At 46.1% G+C, this 21,327-nt stretch overlaps 1 protein-coding gene across 3 annotated transcripts in view; it reads right to left on the bottom strand.

The window, feature by feature from the left end:
* The window catches only part of LOC148505583 (chromatin-remodeling ATPase INO80-like), a 192,723-nt gene extending 171,697 nt beyond the window's left edge, over window positions 1–21,026 (bottom strand). Inside the window, exons 1-2 of one of the 3 annotated variants that reach the window (XM_088448045.1) lie at window positions 20,811–21,026; window positions 17,438–17,493 (exon numbers count right to left, since the gene is read on the bottom strand). The gene's annotated coding sequence lies outside the window, so the exon portion shown is untranslated. The remainder of the gene's footprint in view (window positions 1–17,437; window positions 17,494–20,810) is intronic. The other 2 variants (XM_088448044.1, XM_088448042.1) reach the window with 2 other exon arrangements.
* Between the last annotated feature and the right edge of the window lie 301 nt (window positions 21,027–21,327).

Here is a 21,327-nt window from a genome sequence, read left to right as displayed (position 1 = left end):
ATACCCCAAGGTATAGGTGAGACGTAAGGAGCAAACAAGGTTGACGTTGGCAACAGGATAAATGAAAAGGGGCAGACTAGATGGGCCAAGTGGTTCTTATCTGCCGTCAAATTCTATGTTTCTATATTATAATATATATCTAACAAAAAATTTTGCGCTCACATCAAACAGTCCAAAAGCAGCTGCTGGGGTGTCCACCACATGAATAGAGGGCCTGATTCAGAGCCGGACGCTATTTGCGGCCGCTCGTTCAGAAAAAGGGGCTGGCTATTTAAATTAAGCGCTCGCTCTTTGCAGTCTGTTGACGCCTCTATGACTGAACGAGCGAACGAAACATGCGCTCACTATTTTGGAAAAAACGCCCCCTGGCCGCTCGCATCATACGTCATCTCAGCTATTTGATTAATCGAGTACATCGAACGGCGTATGAACTGCTCGCAGTGCTTGTGGTAGCATTTTCCTACAGCAATCATGTGAGCAGTTCAGGCTAAAAGACAACCAAGTGACGTGGTCAATGACGCTGCTTTGTTAATTATGCACACCCTTAAAACGCCCGTTTTGACAGTTTGGCACGCCTGCGCTCGGATCTCCACTCCCCGTTTTCAAGCACCTTCCCCTGTTACCACCCACAAACGCCTCATCCTGTCACTCAAATTAACAGGCATTCGCTATTTTGCGAGCACACGATTTTCGACCGCACTGACTGGTTCGCGCATGCGTACTAAAACGCATACGCAGATTTGCGAACATCGCTCGGAGCGAACGAGCGGCCGCTTACGAGCGGCTCTGAATCAGGCCCAGAGTCCCAAAAACTCCTCCAATTGACTAGTACAATAAAGAGGGGAACTCACCATGCATAAAAGAGAAATAAAACCACCTTTATTCAAGTGACGACATAAAAGGTACCTCGACGTTTTGGTCACAGTGTGTGACCTTCCTCAAGAGTCACAACATGTACATAAGTAAAGTAACATAACGGCAACCACCAAGTTGAAACTCTTGAGGAAGGTCACGCACTTTGACCGAAACGTTGCACTTTAAAAGATGAGAGAGGTCTGTAATTTCCATCATAGATACACTTTAACTGTGAGAGACAGAATCAGAACAAATAATTCCGGAAATCACATTAAAAATCATACAAACAATTTATTTGTATATTCTTTCGGAAAAAAAACTATTTGGATACCTACCAACCAGCAAGAATTCTGGCTTTCACATACCTGTTACTTCTTCTTTAGGAAGCTAATCTATCCTCCACTCGTTATATGTATTAATGGCACCTGTTTGAACTGGTTAACTGTATAAAAGACACCTGTCCACAACCTCAGTCAGACTGCAATCTCTCCACCATGGCCAAAACCAGAGAGCTGTCTAAGGACACCAGGGACAAAATTGTAGATCTGCACAAGGCTGGGATGAGCTACTCGACAATAGGCAAGCAGCTTGGTGAGAAGAGATCAACTGTTGGCGCAATTATTAAAAAATGGAAGAAATAAAAGATCACTGTCAATCTCCCTCGACCAGGGGCTCCATCCAAGATCTCACCTCGTGTTGTATCAATGATCTTCAGAACGGTGAGGGATCAGCCCAGAACTACACGGGGGGACCTGGTCAATGACCTCAAGAGAGCTGGGACCACAGTCACAAAGGTTACCATTAGTAACACACTACATCGTCATGGATTCAAATCCTGCAGCTCCCGAAAGGTCCCCCTGCTTAAGCCAGCACATGTCCAGGCCCGTCTAAAGTTTGCCCGTGCCCATCTGGATGATCCAGAGGAGGATTGGGAGAATGTCATGTAGTCAGATGAGACCAAAATAGAACTTTTTGGTATAAACTCCACACGCCGTGTTTGGAGGGAGAAGAATGATGAGTGGCATCCCAAAAACACCATATCCACTTTGAAGCATGGGGGTGGAAACATCATGCTTTGGGGATGCTTTTCTGCAAAAGGGACAGGATGACTGATCCGTATTACGGAGAGGATGAATGGGGACATGTATCGTGACATTTTGGGTAAAAACCTCCTTCCCTCAGTAAGAGCATTGAAGATGCAACGTGGCTGGGTCTTCCAGCATGACAGTGACCCCAAACACACCGCCCGGGCAACTGAGGAGTGGCTCTGTAAGAAGCATTTCAAGGTCCCGGATTGGCCTAGCCAGCCTCCAGACCTCAACCCAATAGAAAATCTGTGGAAGGAGTTGAAAGTCCATGTTGCCCGGCGACAGCCCGAAAACATGACAAATCTAGAGAAGATCTGCATTGAAGAGTGGGCAAAAATACCTTCTGCAGTGTGTGCAAACCTGGTCAAGAACTACAAGAAACGTTTGACCTCTGTAATTGCCAACCGAGGTTACTTTACACAGTAATGAGTTTAACTTTTTGATTGTCCAAATACACACACACATTATAATATATATATATATATATATATATATATATATATATATATATATATATATATACCCGGCACTACAAAGTTAAAGAGAAAGTGCTCCGGTGCCCTCCAGGGTCAAAGCAGCCCAGTACACAAATATGTATGTCCCTGAAGACGGGATAAGATCCATCTATCTCTATCCAAAGGCGGAGGCACTCACGAGACTGAAAAGCAAAGTTTAAAATGATCCTTTAATTCTACATTTTGGGATCTTATCCCTTCGTCAGGGACATAGATATATATATATATATATAGAACCAGCTTTATTCCTATATATTAGATATATCTATCATTAAATAGATTTGATATGGAGCACCTGAAAGTACTAAGTGCCTTGTGCAAATAAATAATTAAGTAATTGAGGGTATATATTTAATTTCACCCACTCTCGCAATGCAAATTGCAGTGTATACGTGCAATGAGCTCAAATGTCATAAAAAAACAAAAAAAATAAGAATTAGCACTAATAGCAATATAAAAAGTGTTCTGGAGCATTGAAAGCGTCATAGGTGCATATATAGAAAGCACAAGGATGTGCCGATTTTACTAAATATGGATATACAATTTATTTCAAGATTACAACAGTAACTGTGCAATAAGTAGGAAAAAGGGTGATTTTGGAGTACTTTGAGAGTTTGAGGGGACCTTGAAAAAAAAAAAAAAAAAATTATTTTTCAACTAAAAAATTATTGTAATTAAATTTGAGGTCCAAGGGGTTCAGCACAGTGTCCCCACATTTTAACCTTAAAATAAAGATTTTCCTTTCCATTGCGAGTGGAAAGTTGCGAATTCAGTCTGACCGATTCAGTGCGAGTAGCCAATTGGATTGCAAAAATGAATTCGCTATGCCAATTCGAAGTGAAAATAGCAACTCGCACCTCGCAATTTGGGCAATCAGAGCTACAGAAATTTAGAAAAAGGCAGATAAATTGATTGCTTGCAATGAAGGTTATGGGGACAGGTTTGCTTTAGTTGTTGGATCAGGATAACTCCTAAAAAGGAGTTCTCGGAGCTATTCAATTGACCGCGCTGTAAACTTGACTAGAGAATTTCTGCTCGCACCATCCTCAAGTGTGAGCAGAAATCAGACTAAACTAGGGCCGCGATGCTGGTTTCCAACTTAACGCGTACACTAACAGCATCGCGAACGGCACATAAGACGGAGAAAGCCGGTTAGCGTGACTATGTGCTGTTAAATGAATAGCTCCAGTAACTCCTTCCCAAAGCGATTTAAATCACACTGAATTTAAATACTCCCTTTTGGATATATCAGTTTGCAATAAAAGTCTCTTACAATATTATTGGTAGTGTGTAGATCATAAGCAGTTACAATAACATGATAGGTGGTTACGCAATACAGCTGCACTGATTAATAAATTATTAAGATGTCTTACAGTAATACATTTTAACCAATATTAGGAGCAAACATATGATGGATAAAAGACAAAATGTGGTTAATGTTAATTTTTAATCAAAGCCAGCAAAAGGAGTTAATAATCTATCAATGTTGTTAACCTACATTGCAGCCGAAGCAGGGGCCGATGAATATAAAATCTGCAAGCGATCTTTTCTTTGGATTTCCCTGTAAAAACCTGTGTAATGAATTTATAAAAGATACTTATACAAAAGTAGTAGCAATCAGACTTCCCTGTCTCCATACCCAATAGGTATTGGGTACAGGAAGAGCCCTAGTGCTATTGCACTAGGGCTGGATATACCTAGGAGGGGGTCTTACACTTTTTTCTGCAGGCCCTACTCTCCCGTGGAAGCCGCCCTGATGTCAGTTGGCTTTGTGCCAATTAGAACCATGGGGGGTGGCTCCCGAACAGCAGGTCTTCTCTCTATGGTTTCACTAGACTGGTTACCCAACAATCAGAGGGGACCAGACATTGATTTTGCAAGGAGTCACATATGATATTCTGATGAATGTATGGGGGCAAAAGATTTGTGACAAATGACCTCCACGTACAAAATATCGGGCATATCTGATAATTCTGTGTGTAGAGTCAACTTCATGATCATTTAGTTGGTCTGATCTGATGAAAAAGTTGGTAGTCTACAGCATACTTAACATATGCTACTGATTTTATTTAAGTGCTGATCTTTAGCTTACATATGGAGCCATTTGGAGAAAATAATCTTTTTTTATTTTCTTATGACGTTGAACTCAGCTAAATGATAATGGATAAATTACTGGACATTGTGATCGGTCAATAGAAGTTTTACACCCTAATTTTTTTCTATACTACCATTATACTTCTGATTGACTTTTGTCTCACATTGTCATTCCTGTTTGCATATTTTTTTACACTTATTTGCTGATACTCCAATAAAATAAATGTAAAAAATAAAATTGCAAGACCATTCTAGGAAAAACGTCAGACAATTAGAGACTGAGGGCAATTACTGCACGATGTGCAGATATACAAAAATCCATTAAAAGACCTTGCAAGGCCCATGTGTGCACAACACCGATGGAGCCCATGAGAATTCTGCTGCTTATGCACCACTGGTGAGATGCTTTGACCTTGTATATATCTTTAAAATTTTTAATTATAGTGGGATATGTCCAGAGATATGCGATATCTCTGAATACTTATCCAAAATGACTGCTCCAAACTAAGAATAACTAAACAGAGCCTGGTTTACAATTCACCGTAAGGTAGCTTGATATATAGGGTGTATGCCTTAATGTTCAGCCAGGACAGACATTCCATAAAGGAAAAACAATGCCTATGAATTCAGATACCTACAAAAGTGTTCACGAACCGCCGAGCGACAATGGAGAAGATCACGCTCTAATGGTGCATACACACGATCAGATTTTTCCTTCAGATATTAACGATAACGATTTAAAAATCGTTCAGTCGTTCATATCTGAAGGAAAATCGTTCATATCTGACATGCCTGAACGATGGACGATCAACGATGCGCGTTCCCGTTTGTCAGATAACGATATCTGACATCTGATGGGTTTGCAGTCAGACTTGGACGATCCCATTCATTTTAATGCAGTCAAAAATCGTTCAATCGTTCAAATCGTTCAAAACTTTGGTCAAATCGTTCAAATCGTTTAATCGTTCATCTGACAAATCTGACAAGTCTGACAAATCTGACCGTGTGTACGCTCCATAAGGCAGATTTTCTCCATTTCAAATATATGCTCTCATTTAAAGTGCTGCCCTTTCCCTCTCTAAACAGTCATATTTCAAGAACCTCATCTCCTCCCAGTCCTCAAATCCCCAGCGTCTCTTCACCACCTTCAACTCCCTCCTCTGCCCACCCCTCGTCTACCCTCCTTGCTCCCTGCCCTTGACTTAGCTACCTACTTCACATCTAAAATTGATTCCATACGTCAGGCCATCATATCTAACCAGTCCCCCAGCTCTTCACCTCCTCCTTTCCCGTATCTGGGAGGAAGTCACAGCCCTCATCCAGTCCTCCCCACTTAACCCTATCTCCTCCGCTACCTCTCTCCTTGTGCCTCTTCCCATCTTGTCCACCTCCTCAATCTCTCCCTCCCATCTGGCACTGTCCCTTCTGCATTCAAACATGCCCTTGTCTCTCCCATTCTTTTTTTTTTTCCAAATAATTTTTATTGAAACACCGCACATATTCATAATTAAATACAATAGCAACAATATATTTTGTGTATGAAACATTCGGTACGTACATTTCTGTGATATTTTCAATATAGTCATATATAGTCAATATCATATTTAAAAAAAAAAAAAAAGGACAAATTAAAAAAAATCTAATAAATGAAAAACTCTCTCTCTTCTGCTATGAAGGGGACATAGTTAAGTAAAGATGATTCCGCATATCTCTTTACTTGTAGCCAAAATCCTCTAACTGTTGGACACATCCAGAAACAATGGTATAAATCAGCATAGTTTTCTCCACATCTATAGCAGGAATGAGAAGTTGTACTTCCCATCAGGAAGCTTCTGTGTGATGATATATAAGCTCTATGGAAAATGTTTAAAAACATCTCCACATAAATTGTTGATGTTAGAGATCTACAGGAGTAATTAAGGGCCGCCAGTAGATTTGTCTCTCCCATTCTTAAAAAACCTACCCTTGATCCTAACATTCTCTCTAACTACCAACCCATCTCTCTCCTCCCTTTTGCCTCCAAACTCCTTGAGCGTATTTGTTTACATCCGCCTCACCACATTTCTTTCCTCCCACTCCCTCCTTGACCCTTTTCAGTCTGGATTCCGTTCTTTCCACTCCACTGAAACTGCCCTCACGAAAGTCAGCAACGACCTCCTTGCTGCCAAATCCAAGGGCCACTACTCTCTGCTCATTCTCCTTGACCCCTCTGCTGCTTTCAACTCTGTGGACCACCCTCTTCTGCTGCAAATCCTTCACTCCGTTGGTCTGCGTGACGCTGTCCACCTACCTGTCTGACCAATCCTTCTCGGTTTTCTCTCATGACTCCTCCCCCCCCCCACAGCCTCTTACAGTTGGTGTTCCCCAAGGTTCTGTTCTTGGACCTCTCGTATTCTCCCTCTACTCTCTAGGTGAACTCATCAGCTCTTTTGACCTCCATTATCATTTCTATGCTCATACCTAGATCTACCTTTCTTCCCCTGATCTCTCCCCCTCTCTACTGACTCGTATCTCCAACTGTCTCTCTGCTATGTCTTCCTGAATGTCCCAGCAATTTCTTAAAATTAGTATATCTAAGACTGAACTGATTGTCTTCCCATATAACCTCACTTCCCACTATTTCTTTATCAATTGATGGTACAACTATTTCATCTAGCCCCAAAGTGCGCTGTTTTGGAGTTATCCTGGACTCATCCCTCTTCGTCAAACTATATATCCAGAACCTCTCGCAGTCCTGTCATTTGCATCTCAAAGATATTTCCAGGATCAGACCCTATCTCACCCAGGATGCTACTAAAACGCTCACACACTCACTAGTCATCTCCAGATTGAACAACTGTAACCTCCTCCTATCTGGCCTCCTCAAATTCCAGCTCTCTCCTCCCCAGTCTGTCCTCAATGCTGCTGCTCAGCTCATTTTCCTCTCCAAATGCTCTACATCTGCCTCCCCTCCCCTCCAAGCCCTCCACTGGCTCCCTGTCCCTTTCAGAACCCAATTCAAGTTTCTCACGCTCGCTTACAAAGCCCTCACCCAATCTTCTCCCATTTACATTGCTGCGCTTATCTCCCTTCACTCTCCAGTCCATCCTCTTCGTTCAACAAATGCAAGCTGTCTTGCATGCCAACTGATAACTTCCTCCCACCTTCACGATTTTGCCCGTGCTGCTCTCCCCCTTTGCAACTCTCTCCCTCTCCCCATCAGACTGTCAACCTCTCTACAATCAAACGGGATCTTAAGACTCACTACTTCATTAAACGTATTGCTAAATGTTCCGTCCTCCCCATCTACCCCATCTCTGTCACACCTGTTTGTCTGCCCCTCCCTTTTAGAATGTAAGCTTTTACGAGCAGAGCCATTTACCCTCTTGTGCTTCTCCCTAATTTACTTTCATCTACAGTACTTCTTACTCCCCACTAGGGCACCTAACACTTGGTTAACAAATATATAATCACCTGGGCATTCACACTGAAGGACGGCTGCTTGTACCTGAGTGATAAACCCCAAATCACAGAAACAGATATAGCAATAACAGAGGGTCCAAGCGCTCTACCTCAAAAAGATACAATAAAACCCAATTTAAAAGGTGAGAATTATAAATCTGGTACATCCAAAGTCCCTGATGCACATATATGATGAAAAGGAATAATACAAATAAATAATAGTTGTTAGTCACATGATTTGAGGAGGAAAATTTCCTGTAGATGGTCTTCACAATGACGATTTAAACAATAGTCCCAAATAAAGAACCTCAATAGTAGTCCAATCCTGAATCCTTCAATGTAAATAAAGTTTTTCCAACACTACGTGTCCCTTAATGTCCTATTGTTCCTTGTGAGGATATCTTAAAAAACATAAGGGGAACACATCTATAGTGTAACAGTAAAGTATTTATTATAAATAAAAACACAAATGGCTGCGTACCATATTAGTCCTTTTTTGGAAAAGGTACAATGTAATGCATATTGAGGAAATTTACATTAGCTCCCCCTACTGAGCTGTACCTTCTCTCCTATAGGATCAATTTGTTGCAGCCACCAACGAGTTTCAACCTGTAATAGGTCTTTTTCAAGGTGTGTGTCTGTTAGAAAAGGATCAGGTCTATATGGTGGTTTACTGCTGCACTTTAGGGGAATATATCACCTGAATAGCAGTATACATTGACTTACACTTTGAGAGATTTTATGGTATTGTTCCGCCCACCAGAGACAGGAAGTGGGCGAAGACCTGAATCCCTATAAAAAGGTGCTGCAAAGGTGATGGCATTATTCACATAGCAGAAGAAAACTCCAGTCTCCAACCACCCCCTCTAAGATAATAAATGAACCACAGGGACCCCTGTCATTTGCAGGATAATAACCTAGTGTTCAATCTAGCACCCTGCACCTATCACAACAAATGGAGTTCCTCTTTCCTGCACGGGGTGTTGCTCTCTTCTCTGGTTCTTCTAGTACAGTCTAGTTTATATGTCAAAAGTTTGTTGGATCAGCGGAGTGTGCTAGAAGCACCAGAGCAGAGAGAGACACCAGGTAGTAAATAGGAACTGTACGGGTTGTGACAGGTGATGGGTGCTAGTAACCCAGACAGAGGTGAACCAGTGCATCGGCGGGACTTAGAACAAAATATGGGCCGGCATACGGTGATGCCACTGTAGTCTCCAGGGCACCCTCTTCTTGCGGCCATTATGAAGGTTCTGGCCAGATGAGGCTCACCGCTCTGCTCTACTGAGAGTAGTGGTGATCTGGGGTGTCAAGCAGAAAGCAGGGTGCTCAAACAAAGAGTGACCGCCATTGTCAAACCCTCCTCACCTCTAGGCCTTGTACCAGCTGTCAATAATTCTTGCTACTTAGTACACACAATACAAAAAACAAAAAAGCCTAGGAGTAAATTATTAGCACTGCTAATAATTTAGAAGTTGGGATTTTTTTTTTTTTTTTTTTTTTTTAAATAAAATGGTGTTGGATAAGTTATAAATAGATTTTATTGATTTAATTCAATCATAAAAATATGAGATATGGTAAGAACTTACCCTTGTTATCTCTATTTCTACGAAGTCCATAGGGTTCCACAGGATACCTTGGGGTATAGGTGTGACGTCAGTCGCAGGGCACCAAAGAGTTAAGCTTTCAGCCTCCCAGGATGCACTAGGTCCCCCTCCTATACCCCGCCCCCGGGCCAAGGCACCTCAGTTAGTTACCAAGCCATAGGCCGGAGGAGGAGAAGGAAGAGAGAGAACAAAGATCTGGACACATACAAGAATCACATTCTCACCAGAGGGAGACGGAAAACCGGTGACCAGAGCAAAGCCCATCTGCAGCACAGGTGCGCCAGGGCGGGAGTCCTGTGGAACCCTATGGACTTCGTAGAAATAGAGATAACAAGGGTAAGTTCTTACCAAATCTCATTTTCTACTTCAGGGTCCATAGGGTATCCACAGGATACCTTGGGGATGTCCCAAAGCAGTATCCTTTAAGGGTGGGGACGCTCCTGTGCAGAAAGGAGAATCTGCCGCCCGAAGGAAGCATCCTGAGAGGCGAAGGTGTCAAACCTGTAATACCTCACGAAGGTATGGACAGAAGACCACGTAGCAGCCTTGCAGATCTGAACTGCCGAGGCACCACGTCGAGCTGCCCACGAAGGACCCACAGACCTAGTGGAATGAGCCTTCAAAGAAGGAGGGACCGGTAGGCCTTCATGAAGATAAGCTTCAGAAATAGCCATACGGATCCAGGCTGCCAAAGTTTGCTTTGAAGCAGGCCAACCCTTTTTACGGAAGCCATAGAGGACAAACAAAGCTTCCGACTTCCTAAACGAAGAAGTGCGGTCAACATAAGTCCTTAAGGCCCGCACAACATCCAAAGAGGCCTCACCCACGGAAAGACCCGGTGAGTTAAAGGCCGGAACAACTATTTCCTCGTTAACATGAAACTGGGAAACAACTTTGGGAAGAAACTCGGGCCGAGTGCGGAGCACTGCCCTGTTCCCATGAAAAACCAAGAAAGGGGGTCTACAAGAAAGAGCCCCTAACTCAGAAACACGTCTGGCCGAAGCAATGGCCAGAAGGAAAACAGTCTTAGCTGTTAGCCATTTAATATCCACTGAGCCCAGTGGTTCAAACGGCGGTCCTTGGAGAGCCCTCAGGACCACAGCCAAATCCCAAGGCGCCACAGGTGGAACAAAGGGCGGCTGAATACGGAGAACACCTTGCATAAAGGTGCGCACATCCGGGATTGTAGCAATCCTACGGTGAAACCAGACAGATAGGGCCGAAACCTGTACCTTCAAAGAAGCAAAGGCGAAGCCCATGATCTAGTCCCGCTTGCAGGAAGGCGAGAATCCGAGACAGACGAAACTCCCGCGGTGCATAACCTCTCGGTCGACACCACTGGAAGAACGTATGCCACACGCGATGGTATATCCTCGCGGAAGACTGTTTCCGAGCTCGTAACATGGTACGCACCACAGAGCTGGAAAACCCCCGGGACCTCAGCATGGCCGTCTCAACAGCCACGCCGTCAAAGACAGCCGAGTCAGGTCCGGGTGAAGGCAAGGACCCTGAGACAGAAGGTCCGGTCGTAGCGGCAACCGCAGAGGACTGTCCACGGACAGACCCTGAAGGTCTGAGAACCAGTGCCGTCTGGGCCACGCGGGAGCTATCAACAGGAGCGTCCCTCCTTCCTGTTTGAATTTCCGGATTACCCGTGGAAGAAGGGAGACCGGAGGGAACAGGTATGCGAACCGGAACGTCCACCGGACGGACAGAGCATCCACCAGAGACGCCCCTTCGTCTCTTGTGCGAGACCCGTACACCGGCAACTTGTTGTTGTGCCGGGACGCCATGAGGTCGATTTCTGGAAGACCCCACCTGTCCACCAGTAGTTGAAAAACGTCCGGGTGCAGGGACCATTCCCCTGGATGAACGTCATGGCGACGTAGAAAGTCCGCCTCCCAATTTAGCACTCCCGGGATGAAGACCGCTGATATGGCCGGAAGATTGCGCTCCGCCCAAACCAGGATCCGAGAGACCTCTACGAGAGCCGCCCGACTGCCAGTTCCTCCTTGCCTGTTTATGTAGGCCACGGTGGTAGCATTGTCCGACTGGACCTGCACCGGGTGACCCTGGAGAAACCGCTGTGCCTGCAGGAGAGCATTGAAGACCGCACGGAGTTCCAAGATATTTATTGGAAGCTCCGCTTCTGTCGGCGTCCACCTGCCCTGGAACAAGTGTGGACCCGAAACTGCTCCCCAGCCCCGAAGACTGGCGTCCGTTGTCAACAGGACCCAATTTGGAACCCAGAACGGACGTCCCTTGTTGAGGTGGGTCGTCTTTAACCACCACGCAAGGGACAGGCGAACCTCCGGGGTGAGCACAATCGTCTGGAACTTCAGAGACTGAGGCAGCCCGTTCCACTTGGACAGGATCAGGTGCTGCAGAGGTCTGGAGTGAAACTGGGCGTATTCCACCATGTCGAACACCGACACCATGGAGCCCAGTAGCCTCATCGCCGAGTGTAAGGACACCCGGCGGCTGTGCAGACAACTGCGCACCCTTGACTGTAAGGCAGAGATCTTGTCCTCCGTCACGAAGATCCTTTGCTGTCCCGAGTCCAATAAGGCTCAAAGATGCAGAATCCTCCGAGACGGGATTAGAGTGGACTTCTGCCAGTTGATTAGCCAGCCGTGCCGTTGCAGCAGTGCAATGGTCAGGTCCAAGTGGTGTAACAGGAGCTCTGGAGATCCTGCCACCAATAACAGGTCGTCCAAGAACAGCAACATGCGGACTCCTTGCAGCCGCAGAGAAGCCGCCATGACCGCCATCACCTTGGTGAAAACACGTGGTGCTGTCGCCAGGCCAAAAGGTAACGCCCGAAACTGGAAGTGGTCGCTGCGGATTGCAAACCGAAGGAACTCTTGATGGCGCAAAAGAATAGGGACATGCAGGTAAGCGTCCTGTATGTCCAAGGATACCATGTAGTCCCCAGGTTCCAGCGCCAGAATGATGGACCGTAGGGTCTCCATCCGAAACTTCGGGACCCGCAAAGACTTGTTGAGTGCTTTGAGGTTGAGAATCGGACGATATGACCCATTGGGTTTCTGTACCAAAAATAGATTTGAATAGAAACCCTGGCCCCTCTGGGAGAATGGAACAGGCACTATAACTCCAGCCTGGAGCATAGTGTGCAATACCTTCCGCAGCTCCGAAGCCTTGTTCCGGTCTGATGGTAGACCAGTGGTGAAGAATCGAGCCGGGGGTCTGTGCCGGAAGGAGAGGGCGTACCCGTGGGAGACCACCTCCAGAACCCAAGTGTCTGTCGTAGTGAACGACCAACACCGGGAGAACTGCAGCAGGCGGCCTCCCACCCTGGGATCCCCCAAGGGGAGACCCGGACCGTCAGGCCGCAGGCTTGTCATCTGGCTTGGGGGCCGGACGTCTGGTACTCCATGCCTGTTTCCGGGGCTTGACCGATTTCTTAGGGCCAGCCTGTCGAGGAAACGACTGTGGTTTGGGCCTGCCCTGGGCCCTAGATGACCGAAAGGACGATGGTCCAGAACCAGAAGGAGCAGCTGCCGACGGGAGACAAGCAGATTTGGCTGCCGCCAGCGTGGCCACAATCTTATCCAGATCCAGACCGAAGAGAACTTCTCCGGTAAACGGCAACGCTTCCAGACCTTTCTTGGAATCTGCGTCCGCCTTCCAGGATCGCAGCCACAAGGTGCGACGAGCAGCTACCGCTGCTGAAGAAATTCTAGACACCAGAGTACTAATGTCTAGAGCCGCCTCGTTGATGTAGGTGGCCGAATCACGGAGATTGCCAATCAACTCCGCCTGTTCGGCCGGACAGTCTGATTCAAAAGAAGCCTCTAATGAATCCGCCCAGCGCTCCATCGCTCTGGCAACCCAGCAAATGACCATAGCCGGCCGTGCTGCCCCCCCTGCAAGGGAATAAGCGGACTTCAGGCAGATTTCTACCTTGCGGTCCGTAGCATCCTTAAGGGAGGACATGGATGGCATCGGCAATGTGGCACTACGGACAAGACGGGTCACGTGAGAATCCACCTGTGGAGGGGATTCCCACTTAGCAAAATAATTATCCGCGAACGGATAAGCCACCGCCAGGCGTCTCTGCGGCTGGTATCTTTTGCCAGGTTGTTTCCACGCCTCCTCTAAATGGTCCACCAACTGACCCGAAAGAGGAAAGACTGTGGCATCGCCCTTCACATCTTTGAAAAAGGCATACTTAGATTTAGCCGCTGGGGGAACTTCGTCCTCAATCACCAAGGCTGTGCGGACCGCCCGAATAAGTCCAGGAATATATACTTTGGACTTAGCATCAGCGTCCTTAGTATGGAGAGGTTCCTGATCGTAAGGATCCAGAATCTCCCCATCGTCAGACGTCCCTTCGTCATCCTCATAAGGAGCGGACAGAGACGCCACCGGCCTTTTATGAGGCCGCATCACAGACTCCCCTTGCAACACATCCGACAAGTGCTGTACAGAACTCGTCAGGGAGTTAACCCACGCTGGCTCCTGAGAACCCGGGAGCGGGGAAATAGGGAGACTGTAGGGTACCACCAATTGTCGTGGGAACCCCTGCATGGGTGACGACACCACAGACTGCTGGGACAAACCCATCGGAGTAAACGCGGGCTGCGGAGCTAACTGGCCCACTAAAGCTGTTAACGCCTGAGCGAAACAAGCCCAGGGCGGCTCCTGTACCGGTGCTGTAACCGTAATAGGCCGCTCCATGGACAAACACTGCCGGCAAAGGCCCTCCGTGCTACCCTCCCCCTCCGCTAACGGTACTTTGCACGTGGTACACTGTAGCCGGAGGGGAAAATCACTTTCAGACATGATGGCACCACGTATGTGACCTCTCTCACCAATTAAGTATTAAATAGGCGAGAGACCACCCTGCAGCACCGCACCGCAAGGGCTTTAGCAGAAAGAACAGGGACAGTAATAAAGCTGACAGTTTTTAGAGAAGAAAAGTTACAGGCAGCGCTAGCACAGTCACATACAATGCAGAGAAATAACAATTCCTGCACTAACAGCGCTGATCACTCAACTACACAGACACAGGGCCTGGTAGGACACAGCGCTGCATACACAGACCTGAGCCACAGCGGAGGAGAGGTATGCGGGGGGACCCAGACCACGATGCTTCCTTCCAGACTTCCAGCAGCGTTCACCATGCGTTGCAGAGAAGATGGCCGCCGAGGAGCAGAGAGAAGCTGGCCTGGGGGAGGAGCGCTGACACAGGACCAGTCAGCGCAGTGCAGAGAGGGCTGTGTGCAGCGGGGGAGGCGCCGGCTGTGAGACAGGGAAGGCGCGCTCCCCTGGCATGCATTTAACCCCTGGGACGCCGCAGCGCTACCGCTCTGCTGCGGTCCGCTGTCCCAGGGGGTAGTGGAAAGCGCAGGTTCAGTACCTGGCTCCACGCTGCAGCCAGTCCCCAGGGAGCCCCCTGCCTGGGGACTTAGGACCATGTGACCAGCGGGGACCCACCGCGGGACCCCGCCTGCTTACCTTTGTCCCCCTTGGATCCGGCCATGGTCCGGAACATCTGGGGTCACCGCTAGCTGTGACCCCAGATGCTCACCAGCATCCCCGGATCGGTACCGGCGTTCTGGTACCGGCGGGGGTGTAGGGAAGACAGCATGGACGTCAGGACTGACTGTCCATGCTGTACATCCAGATGTGCAGCCACAGCTGCACTGAAGAAAGCTTCAGGGGCTCTTCTAGCCCCCACTCCGACAGGTGCACCCGACGCCGGCCGGGCACCAAACTAAACTGAGGTGCCTTGGCCCGGGGGCGGGGTATAGGAGGGGGACCTAGTGCATCCTGGGAGGCAGAAAGCTTAACTCTTTGGTGCCCTGCGACTGACGTCACACCTATACCCCAAGGTATCCTGTGGATACCCTATGGACCCTGAAGTAGAAAAAAAGCAATTTCGGAGCGGGTTTTGGAAAAATATTAGCAAGTTAAGTGAGATTAATTACAGCAATCTTATGCCGTTTACTAGCGTCTCAGAACATTTCACCTAATCAGCAAAATGACCAACAGAAAATTAAATACTGTTAACGGACACATTCAATTAATTTAATTGGACGGTCTTCAGTAGGTCTCATTATATAAAGTGCACTGTTCTCTTTATTATACCTGGAATAGCAGCTGGTCTTCTACTACAGAAACCCATGAGGTAATCCAGTAATGTATACATGTAGCAGGCCAATCCACATAGTTCCAATTGTGCAGTGTGGGGGCCAAAGAAAGGGATAGTAAGAGACTTCATGCTACCCTGATAGTCAACAATTGTACACAGACCAACAAGATTCTCTATCCAATCAGGGTCTAGCAATTCAAGGACATTTGTATAAAAAAAAATGTATGCGCCAATTTGGTAATCTAAAAAAAAAAAAAAAAAGAAGAAGGACCAACATAAAACTAGCACAGTTAGCAGCTTACGCATTTAATACCATATTAGATAAATGTTGTAATAAAAAAAAAAAAATTGGTTATTATGTACACCACTATGGAGTGACACCTAAAGAAAACAAGTTTGTTAAGATCAGTGGTTCCAGTCCTAAAGTATCACCAACATGTCATGTTTTGTGGATCACTAATCACGCACAGGTAAATTGAATAATTATCCCACCTACTTCCAAAGAAATCCTCAAAACATGACCTGCTGAGTAGGGAGGCCAATCCCGGGCTGTTTTTTCAATCCGGGGAATGAAAAAAAAAAAAATCTCAATAACGGGATAGGCCTGGTTTAAAAAAAATAAAATTCTCCCACCCAGCCCCTACAGTGACTTACCGGGCAGTGGGGACAGGGAAACTGCAGGGCTGCACAGGGTGACCTATGTCCTCACGTCACGCTGCACAGTGCGAACAGCCCAGGGAAGTGGGAGCCGGGCAGCGTCATAGCACTCTGCTGGAGGTGCTCAGTGCTGCCCGGCATTTAAAAAAAAATTAATTATAATTTTAGGCCAAAATCTTGGGATCCCGCTCCCGGGATTGGCCTCCCTACTGCCGAGTAAACTTGAGGGTTGAGAACCACTGGTTTAGATGTTCTTCCAATACATATTTGTAGGAAATTCAGTATTCATGCTGTTCCAAGACTTCTGCAATATCATGGCAAAAGCAGCAATGATTATGAGCGGACAGCTTCTAATGTCTTTTACGCAAGTGGTTTAATTTTAAACTGATCTATTTCCACAATGTCTACCCCATCCCAATACAGCTGCTGCAAATGTTTTTAGAAATACTGAGTCTCTGAGAGAAACTAAAATTACCTACAGATATGTCCCCATTCACCATATGGTGCAAGGGGGGCTAGACGCTCCACCATGGGTAGCGAGCTCCGTACTTTCATAATTGTTCCTGTATTTCGTGTCACAGTCGCATACAAAGACGCTTTTGGGGTACTAGGCACACTAAGTACTTTTGTCACAAAATAATTAGTATAATATCGCAGATTAAGCATAACTTTACATGGTCACTCATATCGGACTAAGTGGCACACAGGAGATACATGAAGTGTCAACACCAGTGTGCAGGGTACTCATGCATTGTAATGTTCTCGAATTAGATGCACAAATAAGACATTTTTTAATAAGGAATTTTAGTGCTGCAAAGTCTATGGCACGTCAGATGGGGCTAGTTGATACCATTTGAGAACATGTGTATGTGGACACATCTGTAACAAATAGAAGCATGATCTGCGTTTCAGGTGCAATCTAATAAAAAAAAAAAAATAGAAGATATGAAGAGTTAAAAAACAAACAAAAACCCTTGAAGTAACCAGTTTTGTGCATTGTAAAAGCTACTGTACCGTACAATACACAAAATGCAATCCATGCACGGCCGCATGTCAAACATTTACACGATTACTTGTACTTGCATTTTCAACGCAAACCACACGCCGGGGAGTCGGCAGGCCTAAAACAACAACATTTGGTTATTAACTAAGTAAAAGTTGAAACAAAGAAAATCTAGGCGCAATAGAATGTCAAGTTGTCCACTATGTATACAGATAAACCTAAAGCAGCCACCCACAAAATAGCTCTAACCAACTATTAATGTAAACAGTACAGAATAATACCTCTTTTCCACCAAAAACCCAGGTCCGACCTGGGTTTTTGGACATGGTTCCAACCCTGGTCAGACCCATTTACACTGCACCTTTGATCTGGGTTACTCCCAGGTCAGCCCTGTTCACACTGAACTCAGGTCTGCCCTGCTAAACCTGTGAGGTCAGAAAAAGTGGGAGGTGAATGCTCCACAACCACCAATCCGCTCATTTTAGGCATGATCCAGATCAGATAACCTGGGTTGCACCGTTTACACTGCACCATTACCTGGGTCCATCCTGGGTCCAACCCTGGTAGCTACTTGGGTTGGATTGCAGGGTCACTTGACCCAGGTTATTTTTCAGGGACCCTTTTACACTGAGCTGCAACCCGGGTAGACCCTGCAAAAACCCAGGTTTTTGCTTTGGTGTAAAAGGGGTATAAGTAAACTCAATTTCAATCACTTAAGGGTGAGCTTAGTAAAATCATAAATCATTAATTCATTAAATAGAAAAAACAAAGCATAACATTACACATAAAACGGATACAAAAATTATTGCAATACCCACATATAATGAAGCATAAATGTTTCAAAAAACTACCCAGTCACTGGTAATAAAAATGATACTTCCACTGGTTCTAGATGATTGTGTCCACTTAAATTCAAACAGGATAATAGCTGCAGTTAATGTCCTTAGCCGCATTAAGTCATGCATAAGACTTGATGAAATGTCTCTTTTGTGAAGAATTATAGCAATTTTGCATATGGTTTATAGCAGCAATAAACTTTAAACTTGAACAGTGTTCTTGTGAACAATTGTAGCAATGGTACGTAAAGCCTGTAGCACCAATAGGGTTAGAACTTGATACAGTGTCACTGTGGTCCAAAAGCAGCTATGGCAAAAAGCTTGTTTGTGAGTAGCTTATAACAGTAGGATCATGGTGTGGCAAGATAGGCTAATAAAACATGCCAGTTTTTATATGGAGATCATAGTCCCGGTATAATTACCCAGCTCACAATTCCCACACGAAACCTGGGGGGGGTAAAGCTGGGCATCCACTATACAATTTTCTGTCAGATATCTGTCAAATCTGGCTGGTTGGAATGAAAACCTGGTAATGTATGTGAGCAAATGACAATCGTCCATTTGCTCACAAACACTGGAAAATAGCCAAAAATGGTCGTTCAGACAAGTTGGTTAAAACACACAATTTTAACCAATTTTAACAATTTTTTTGTCTTTTTTTCAGTGCTTAAAACCATATGATCGACTGTCATTTGCTCCCATATATTACAAGGTTTTCATTCCAACCAGCCAGATTTGACAGATAATTGTATAGTGGATGCCCAGCTTAAGACTGGTCCGGTAACAGCCGTCTGCTGTGTAGCGTCTCCTAACCAGGCGAAAATCAGCAATCCCGCTCCTGGTCCAACTGCAAATATGAATCACAGGAGCCACAAAGGATAGTGCCACACACCTTGGAGTGAGGTCCGCTGTGCTGTGATATTCAACACAGGAACACAATCCCTCCAGATAGAAACGGTGTTGTGGTCAAGCATAGATGGGTAATAGTAAAAAGTCCCCGACTAGTTTCTCCGTCATGTGATGGTTTTTTCAAAGTTTTAGTAATACTAACCTAACCCTTTTGAAAAAACCATCCCATGACGGAGAAACTAGTCGGGGACTTTTTACTATTACCCATCTACTGCTTGACCACAACACTGTTTCCATCTGGAGGGATTGTGTTCCTGTGTTGAATATAACAGCACAGCGGACCTCACTACAAGGTTTGTGGCACTATCCTTCGTGGCTCCTGTGATTCATATCTGCAGCTGGACCAGGAGCGGGATTGCTGATTTTCACCTGGTTAGGAGACGCTACACAGCAGACGGCTATTACCGGACCAGTCTTACCCCCCAGGTTTTGCGTGGGAATTGTGAGCTGGGTAATTATACCGGGACTATGATCTCCATATAAAAACTGGCATGTTCTATTAGCCTATCTTGCCACACCATGATCCTACTGTTATAAGCTACTCACAAACAAGCTTTTTGCCATAGCTGCTTTTGGACCACAGTGACACTGTATCAAGTTCTAACCCTAATGCTGCTACAGGCTTTACGTACCATTGCTACAATTGTTCACAAGAACACTGTTCAAGTTTAAAGTTTATTGCTGCTATAAACCATATGCAAAATTGCTATAATTCTTCACAAAAGAGACATTTCATCAAGTCTTATGCATGACTTAATGCGGCTAAGGACATTAACTGCAGCTATTATCCTGTTTGAATTTAAGTGGACACAATCATCTAGAACCAGTGGAAGTATCATTTTTATTACCAGTGACTGGGTAGTTTTTTGAAACATTTATGCTTCATTATATGTGGGTATTGCAATAATTTTTGTATCCGTTTTATGTCTAATGTTATGCTTTTTTCTTTTTAATAAATGTATGATTTATGATTTTACTAAACGCATCCTTAAGTGATTAAAATTGAGTTCACTTATTCTGTACTGTTTACATTAATAGTTGGTTAGAGCTATTTTGTGGGTGGCTGCTTGAGTTCACTTATTCTGGATTAGTTATTAACTAGTGAAGCAGCAATGTAACGCTACCACACAGAGATAACATGGCAGCTTCTACTATCAGGAAACAAAATCATGTCCCTTGTGTTCTGTACATTTTTGGAGGCTCAATACTCATCTTGATGTACATGCTTTAATTATGCAGATAGTGACAGAGGCACACAAGTATGAAACTGTGTAAACTTGTTACAGCAACTTTGTTAGTGAGGATTAGCTGGTGGGTGAGGATTAGCTGGTGGGTTTTCACAATAAATATAGAGTTAGTGTGAGGATGACGATTGTGTGTGTGTTATATATAGAGTGCTGGGATGTGTCAGCAGCAGAATGAATGAACCCCCTCCTCTACTCCTTCACTTCCCCACCCACTCGGGCCCCCCCTTCCCAGGGCTTCTGCTACCACAGACACCCCTGTCACCCGCAGCAGAGCCCCCTGCCCCCCACAGCCGCCCTCCCTCCGGCCAGGGAGCCCCGTGTCTCGTCGCTCGCACTGACCCGGGCCGCAGTGACGCAGCAGCGGGCGCTGTGGTGGGCAGAGGCCGCCCGGTTACATGGCACTAAGAGCCGCCTCGGCTCCTCCCGCTGCACCCAGGCCTCACCTCACGTTTTCTCCCCCGGGGCCGGTGCGGGCGGCTGGATGTCGGGGCTGGCGTGGAGCTGCCCTGGCCTGGTTGGCTCCTGCAGGTGGCGGCCACTCTCCCTCACTGAGAGAGCAAGGAGACAGGGAGCCATGGCGGGGGGGAGCGACGCCATTACCCAGGCTAAAACAATCGAACCAGATCCTTCCTTCTCACAGGCTCCCAAGACCGGGCAGCTTTTGAAAGCCCGACCGACTGCGGCCGCGCGGTGTGGGAGCCGGTCTGTGATCAGCTGTGTGGGTGCTGCTGCCAATTATGTTATTCTAACCCTAGTTTCTGGGGGGTCTACATCGACGCGTTAGGCGCCTCGATTGAGCGTGCCTGCCTGTGTGTAGGAGATGGCTGAAAGGCTGCTGTGACGTCACCATGGTGATCGGCATGTCTCGGGAAAAGTGTCGCGAGAGTTCAGGTTGCGTGACGTAGCGCTCTTATCATGGGATTGCTGATTTGGTAATGTCTAAATCCCCTTCACGGAGAG

This window comes from Taudactylus pleione, unplaced genomic scaffold, assembly GCF_031769625.1.
Source record: "Taudactylus pleione unplaced genomic scaffold, aTauple2 ptg000448l, whole genome shotgun sequence".
Lineage (NCBI taxonomy): Eukaryota > Metazoa > Chordata > Amphibia > Anura > Myobatrachidae > Taudactylus > Taudactylus pleione.
The sequence above is the reverse complement of the archived record's forward strand: the minus strand, read 5'-3'. Positions and strand labels throughout refer to the sequence as shown.